We start from the raw sequence: 9295 nt of genomic DNA, 5'->3' as shown, positions 1-9295 counted from the left end.
GATTAGAAAAAAGTAACATTTTAAGATGATCGTTACCACTGAACAATAATATGAAAAAAATATTGTGAAAACTGTCTAATATTGTGGTATTGAGTGGTATGGTTAAGCCTTATTCTAAATCTTTATACATTGACCCATATAAAACCCAGAAACTCGTAATGAAGTGAGTGTTTAAAAAAAAAATAATATTCTAACATGTGTAACTATTTCAGTTTTTTATTGCTTTGTACGTAATTTGGAAGTACTTAATAATAAATATAAACTAGTGGGGTGTATTAAAAATTTACACAAAATGTGTACACATTATTATCTCTATAAAATCTCTATAAAATATCTCATAATTTGATGTACATATGTCCAATAAACATTTTGGACCGCCAAATGACATTTTATTGAGAGTCCATAACCGCTGGACCTGCCTTCCCAAAAATTTAATCAGTTCTTTATCTCATGAATTCAAGTAGGTGCAATGTTTTTTGAAATATTAAAATCGGACGCTCCGTTCTCTTAAAAACTACGTTACCGTTTTTGGCACCTTTTGCCCCGTATCTTCGGAATGGCTAGACCTGCCTTCGCCAAAAACTAATCAGCATGTTTCATTATCAATACGAATCGAATGCTTTTTGAATTATTTAAATCGGGTGATCAGTGTTCGTCGACGAAAATTTGTATCCGCACACACACACACACATCCATATACAAATTTTCATTTTCAATTTTTTGCGATTACTATAACTTACTTTTATTAAATCGGCAAAATATATTTGTATAATTATGGCAATCATATTTAATTGTTTACAAATTGTTTGCAAATTATTAACAATGATTTTACTTCTTGAGCAAAAAATGTTAAACGATTCAAGAATTTTTTCCGTAGCCACGTGATATGATATATTGAATTATTTTGCCACAAACAAATTCTAGCTCTTCTAGCAATGTTGACACATGTTATTTAGGATTCATTTAATGTCCACTTAATTCGTTTAGTGGCAAAGTGTCGCAAATTGATCTTATTATGGCAACAATCGAGCCTTGATTGCATAGATGGGCAACCAACCAGCATGTGATTCGTATGATATTTAAGGAAAACAGAATTTAACTTTTAGAAAAATATTGTCAGAGAAAAATTGAATATAGATAGAGCTGGTTTTCTTCTAAAATAGATAAAAATCGTTCAAATTAAAAAAAAGGTTGTTGATAGTTCTGCTTAGAAACACCAGACAATTCTATTTAGGTACTTTATTTCCACAAGCCGGAAGAAGTAGAGAAATATAACAAAATGTATGTAACATATTTTATGATTTTAAGTTATCTTAACTAGAACTACGTCATAACGATAAGAACATAAAAAATTATTATCAATATTAAATATAATAAATATCTACAAAAACAGTGATCAAACTAAAACAGGATATATATACAAAGATATACAAAGTTTGATTACATTGCGCTCTATCTAAAAGACAATATTAAGAGCTAAAACTTTCACAGAATTGTTTTTTATCAATTTGGAACTATTTGAGCCCTTGGGAGCAAGGAAATTCGAAAATGTCTATATTAAGGACCACCCTAATATATATATATATATATATATATATATATATATATATATATATATATGTTTAATTTGAGTTTAATAATCGGGCGTAACATCAATAAAAATAGTATGAGTTTTTTTTTAAAAATTTATTTATTTAAAATCCATACGTTTCGGCTAGCATCTTAGCCATCATTCAGTGGTAATCAAGTTAACTATAAAAATTGAAACTAAATAAATTATATGAAAGGAAATTTTGTGGAAAAACAATAATAATAATAATAGTAATAAAACACTTACAATTTTGTATCCTAATATAGCATATGAAACCATTATTAATCCATGGTATGAGTATGTGCACATTGATAAGATATATATTTTTTAACACAAACATCACAAATGGTAAAACACACTAATAATCATGATAACTTAACAAGTTGTCGAAACTATGTATTTACTCTTTGGAGTTTAGGATAGAAATGTCACATTTTTCTCAAAGCAGTTTTTAGCATGTGTTGATATTTTTTGGAAAATTTAAAAGGCGATGGGATTTTGTTATTTTTTAAGGAATTTTGACACGCTATTAAGAAACCACGTGTTCGTTTCGATAAGGGCCGTATTGTCATTGCGTTTATTTATGACTCTGTCGTTATGTAATTGTAAAAACAACCCCTCAGCGAATCTTCTTTTAATTGTATTCTCTTCAAAATGTAAAATTTTAGGGTTAAAAAAATCGATATTATGATTTAAATTTTTAATATGCTCAGTTAACATTGTTTTAAATTGCTTAGGATTTTTTGAATTATTTTTGTGTTGATTAAGACCTGAGTAAACGCCTTAATCAACACAAAAATAATTCAAAAAATCCTAAGCAATTTAAAACAATGTTAACTGAGCATATTAAAAATTTAAATCATAATATCGATTTTTTTAACCCTAAAATTTTACATTTTGAAGAGAATACAATTAAAAGAAGATTCGCTGAGGGGTTGTTTTTATAATTACATAACGACAGAGTCATAAATAAACGCAATGACAATACGGCCCTTATCGAAACGAACACGTGGTTTCTTAATAGCGTGTCAAAATTCCTTAAAAAATAACAAAATCCCATCGCCTTTTAAATTTTCCAAAAAATATCAACACATGCTAAAAACTGCTTTGAGAAAAATGTGACATTTCTATCCTAAACTCCAAAGAGTAAATACATAGTTTCGACAACTTGTTAAGTTATCATGATTATTAGTGTGTTTTACCATTTGTGATGTTTGTGTTAAAAAATATATATCTTATCAATGTGCACATACTCATACCATGGATTAATAATGGTTTCATATGCTATATTAGGATACAAAATTGTAAGTGTTTTATTACTATTATTATTATTATTGTTTTTCCACAAAATTTCCTTTCATATAATTTATTTAGTTTCAATTTTTATAGTTAACTTGATTACCACTGAATGATGGCTAAGATGCTAGCCGAAACGTATGGATTTTAAATAAATAAATTTTTAAAAAAAAACTCATACTATTTTTATTGATGTTACGCCCGATTATTAAACTCAAATTAAACATATATATCAACATCAAATTCAAGACTATTCAAAAATATATATATATATATATATATATATATATATATATATATATATATTAGAGATGGGTAACTCACTCCGGAGTTATCACTCAGATACAACTCCTACCTCGGAGTGAATCCGAGTGGAGTTGTTTCGCCGGATTTGTCATATCCGACTTTCCTAAACTGGTTGTTTTTTCAATGGTTGTTGTGATTGAATTTTGAAGGACCAATTGTAAAATACTATAATTTGTAACTAGTAATATTTATTTTATGTTAATAACAAGTTATAAGTGTATTTACAATAATTTTAATATGTTTTTTGATAACGTATTGATTGATTTTATTTATTATGTGATTTTAGACTGATGATTTTTTGTTTATATATCAATATAACCGCATGCTTTGATTGGCGCGAACACTGGTACTAAGGAAGCTGTCGCTTTCTCGTCTTCTAAACAGGCAGTTTTATGACCTTTTAGGTATACGTTTTTTTCCAGAAAATACAAAAATATTACTTCAAAGATACAGAACAATGAAATTGTGTTCAAGTGTGAATAACTCCAATGTATAATTTATTGAATAGTGAGGGGTCATATTTCTAACTACGACAATCTTTGGCCGTGAATTTGGACACATTTAGTCTGTTTTCTTCATAGCCTGAAATAACAATACTTTTTAGAGTGTAAAATATATCAGTGACGTCAATGTATTTAAGCAGCAAAAAATATTTATATTATATTATTACTTTTACACAATTATATAATTGTATAAAAGTAATAATATGCTAATCGAACTACCTGATATAATATTAATTCTCGAATGGAAATAGCAGAAAAAAAAATTATAAAGCAGAAGTATTATTATTTGATAAAAATATTTTATGATAAATGTTTTGCTTTTATTACAAAGTTTACTACATTATTTTTATATAAAATTATTCCAAAAATCAATTATTTTCTCATCAAAAGAAAGTTTTGCGTTTTTACTTTGGTCAACACTGTTAAAATTACGAGTCATTGAGTCGATCATGTGGTCGACCGAAAAGTTTTACAACTCGTCATTTATTTGTGAATTTTTTAGAAAAATTATTTTATTAATATTTTTTTAATTTTATTTTATTCATAAATTTTCATTTAAAAAAATTAAATGGGAATTGGCAAATCCTTAGATGCATAAACAACGCACTCGACGCATTTGTGTCGAGTATTTCGGTTTCAAAGTTGTCGGAGTCGTGGAGTTGTTAAGCGGATATAACTCCTCCCTGAAGCGGAGTTAAATCCGAGTCGATCGGGCTTCGGATATGATAAGCCCATCTCTAATATATATATATATGTGTGTGTGTGTGTGTGTGTGTATATATGTATATATAGTAAATATAATGTATGATAAATCAATGATTAAACACATACTCAATATTTTGATGACAAAAACATGTCCGGTCTAAACAACGACTTGCTAATTCTAAACAACAAAATTCCTCGCAAAATTCGGTTGATTAATGTTATTACTGTAAACGACGATTAGTCTCGGCTTATTGTTTTGTATAAACAGATCGCAGAATATAATCTTTAAAAAAAGTTTGATTTCAATTTTAGAATAATCTTTCATTATTTTTGAAAGCAAAAGTGTATTAACCGGTAAAGCAAAAGTGTATTATTATTATTATTACAGCATCAATAAAAACGCAAGAATATCATTTTGTTTCAATAAGTTGGGCAAGTCAAAAACTATTGGAGGTATCGTATTATCTACAATATTTATGCGTGTTTCTTGAGACACTAAATATTTATATTTAATTATTATTATTAATATTAGAGTAGTTAATTTTGATGTTGAGATATATAAGTTAGCCCTTCTAAGGTGATACATCAAACATAAGACAAAGATAATAAATTAATCTTTAATTTTCCAATCCATATAATAAAAAGTCAAAACAATTACCGAATGTCCTAAGAGTGGCAAATTGTAATTAAAAAAAATCTTTAATTTTCCAGATTTGGTATAGAATTTTATGTTATCATCAATGTATATTAGACTTGGTCCCCTGCATCACATAGGTTAGCACTAACATCTATAAACTAATTTGTCTTTAACAAACAAATTTGTTTTACGTAGATTTAGAATATTGCAGTGTATATTATTGATAATGTGGATAAAATATAAAATATTAGTGTAAGAGAACTTGTAATTACGTATAGCTCCGAAGCCCGAGTCAATTAATATAATATTTATATATATATAAATAAATATTATTTTTATTAATTGATAAATACTAAAACAAGGGTGAAATAAATTTATATGCATTGAAACTTGGAAATTGAAAATTGGAAAATCATATCACCTAAGAAATATATTACGGAACAGTAGAAACCTTGACAAACGGCCGTATATTACGACCAAAAGCTTTTTGATTCAATTCCAAGTGAATTGGATCATTTCGTAGCAAAACGAGCTCTTTTCATGAAGATAACATGAGAGTTTCCCAAAATATAAAACAGAAAAAATAAAGAAAATATTTAACTAAAGTTATGTTGTCCCATTAAAATACGTGATACTGTTTGATAATAATCTGCCTATAATTTGATAAAATAAAATAATATTTATCTTTGATAAAATAATAGTATGGATGTAATGAGTGTCAATACTTTTTCAGCTTTTTTCTAAAATACAAATTAATCGTAAAGTCTATTGCAAAATTGCAATACTACTAATATAATATACCAAGATTAAACTTTAACTAAAACTTTTTATCTTCCTAAATCCAAATTTTACATACGGTTTGAGTATACTTGTTCTTCAAAATATATGTAATTTGATATTGGATTATCTACCATTATGTATTATTATTGTTAATTGTTATAAATAAATTATAAATAAGTAAAATATTTCCTAAATAAGTGATAGATAAGCATCTAAGTCAGTATAACTAAAAGTATAATTTACATACATAATACTTATTATATAATTTAAATTGATATGATTTACGCGTAGATATTTTTTTATCTATACTTGTTTACCTATAGGTATTTAGGTATATTATAGAATATTTTGAATTCACAGGTAATTTGGCTATATACCCAACATAAGTAGAGGAATAAAAAATGCATATTAAGGAATATTTATTAAAATTCACGAGAAAATAGTAGAAAAAAATATTTATTATTATTAGGTTCATCAAAATGCTTATTCAATCATTCTGAATGATATGAAATGTTTGAGCTCCTCATATAAAAATCAAAGCCATATTCCACTCATTCAAGCGCAAAGTGGAGGATGTAATAAAAACGAAAAAGAAAATATTTTTACAGAAAAAAAATATATGAAATCGCCATACGCCTATAGATGTCTGCCATGCCATGGGCGTGAGCTGTTTTTCTTTAAGAGAAAAGGGCCGAATTCGAAGATTTATTAGGAGAAAAAATAGTTTTAGAAATAATTGTTAATTGTTATTACTCATTCATTAATGAACTTCTTGCTGTTGTATAAAAGCATATGAGAAAGTAGGATTCATTATATTTATAATATTATTAATTGGGTTAGCTCCCCATTAAGATCAAAGTAGATTTTCTTGGTTATTCCAAAGATATTTTTATAAAAAAATTGCACCTTTATTATCGACATTGTTTTGCCATTTGTTGGAAAGAATCATGATGCCATCGGTATAGAACTTCTGTCGTATCTAATTGATAAACTGTATCAAGTGTTTTTCAAGGCTCCTTAGAATCAGTTTAACTCCCCTTAAAAAAGTTCTGCAGAGATCGTAATAAGTGTCAGTCAGAAAGTGCTATATCTGGATTATTCGGTTGATGCATCAAAATTTTTCAAGCAATTTTTCGCTGCTTTTAAGATTATCAAAAAAAGTATATGATTGAGCATTGTCATAATAAAAGACAATACCTTCAATTCTAGCCGTTTTCTCTTAAATGTCTTGCGTAATCTCTTGTTATTTACAGTAGAGTCTTGAATCTATTGTCTGACCAACTGGAAGTTGCTCACGATTGACAATTTCCTTTAGTCTCACCACAAACACAGCATCTCCTTTTTCGATGTCAATTCTGGGTTTGTGAAAACTTTGGTCGCCCATCATCACTTAATCATGATCTTTTTCGCCTGCGATTATATGTGATCTTTAGTTATGAAATGCTTCAGATTTCATTGTATTTCATCAGCATATCACAGATGTTACTTCGGTCTATTCGGTTTTTTGCGCTTAACTCGGGAAATTGTAATTGGTTCAAAACAGTTTTCTAGTCAATAGTTAGGTCCATACCGTTGTCGACAGTGCTGATATATTTAACTTGCCGGACTTTTCCAAAAAGCATCAACTTTTTTAATGATTGGACTAGCAAAGCGTGGAGTATCATTCTCATCAAAATTACTAAAACGAAGCTAACAAACCTTTTCCGCAGATTTCCATGAAGTACTATTACCGTATACAGTAATTTTTTTCCCAAGTCTACACAGCATACTTTTCTTCACCACAATAATATTGTAAAATATAGCGCATTTATTCATTATTTTACTCAATTTTCGAGGACAAATAACAATCTCTCATTCGCATTATAAAATACTTAAAGTGCTTAAATTTTGAATACTAGCTGTACCCGTTCACGCTTTGTCGTGATTTAGTTTAAACTAAAAAGTTGAACAAATATGTGTATTTGTTAGATTTAGTTTAACGTTACTACTATCTGCCTACGAATTTACCTAACAACTTGTTGATCAATATACCATTTTACTTGTCAATCAATTTACCTGCTTTCCAATTTACCTGTCATCCCGTTATAAATCTACCAATTAACCTGTTCAATAATTTACCTGTTGAACAATTTACCTGTTTAACAATTAATCTAATAATTTACCTATCAACCTTTTCATCAATCTACCATTTTACCGGCCTACAAATTTACCTGTCATTCCGTGCTTACCATTTAACCTGTCAACCTGTTTATTTGTCTGCATATTCGTCTATCTACCAGTTCTCCTCTCTATCATTTTACATATCCTCCAATTTACCTCTCCACCAGTTTACCTTTATAAATTCTCTAATTCACCTTATTTATTTACGCATTATAAAAAAAATTAAAGCTCAAATTGATTCTACGTTTCAGTTAGAAAACGTTTGTATGTGAGAAAAGGGCTGCTTTTAGGGTTTTCCCGGCAATTATTCGATTTTGGAAAAGAATTGGCCAAATTGGTCTAGGCCTTGTTGTGTTATGCGCTTACCAACACATTTTGCGATTCATAGAAGATTTTCAATAATATGTCATTAATTTGATACCAGTTTTTTTTTAAATAACAATGTTCTTGATGATTAAACAGATAATAGTAGTACTTTTAAAATTATTTTAATAATAGTAAATTTTAAGAAAATGAACTGAAAAAGTTCAAAATAATAGTGATAATAGGGTAGTTTTGATTGAGATAACTTATTTACCCATTGATAAAAATCTTGAAACAGTAAGTAATAAACTGAGACTTTTGAAAATCTTTTTCAGAAACATGTACAACGCAGAAAATATAAATTCATATATATCTAGTGCAAGGACGAGCAACTACGGGCCAATTTAAATTTTAAAATTTTATGGCGGGCCATACGTAATTTATATATATATATATATATATATATACTAGCTGACCCGGCAAATGTGTAGCCACAAGGAATATTTCTAGAAAATTATGAGTAGAATAGATAAGTAACTAAATCTGAATGTATAAATATGTGGTATAAAAATGAAAGGGGCAGCTAACAGAAATTACATTGATAATTAGAGTTCGTAGATGCTTAGCGAATCGAGTGAGATTTCAAAAATTTACAGTTTTCTCTCAAAAACTGGAACATTTTTTTGAATAAAATTGAAGCTTTTTCATAAACAAAAGCCTTTATAGCCGTATTTGATAAGATATCTAGACAATAATTTGTAGTTGAAAAATACTCGGCGGGCCGTGGAAAAAAATCCTGGTTTTAAGTTTTAAGAAAAACGGCGTGAAACTCAATCCTCTAAAAACGACCACCGACAACCATCATTATAAATCCATGTTTATCGTATTTAAACTGCTTTCCCATACCATATTTTAATATTGTTAAAACATATTTTGATTCATTGTCTCGCAATATACAGTATTTCATTATCATTTTTTAACATTTAATCTTCATAACCTAATGAGTACATAATT

Source organism: Ctenocephalides felis, unplaced genomic scaffold, assembly GCF_003426905.1.
Source record: "Ctenocephalides felis isolate EL2017-DRISC unplaced genomic scaffold, ASM342690v1 CF-g0.4_SCAFFOLD_03192, whole genome shotgun sequence".
In the NCBI taxonomy this organism is placed as follows: domain Eukaryota; kingdom Metazoa; phylum Arthropoda; class Insecta; order Siphonaptera; family Pulicidae; genus Ctenocephalides; species Ctenocephalides felis.
The sequence above is the reverse complement of the archived record's forward strand: the minus strand, read 5'-3'. Positions refer to the sequence as shown.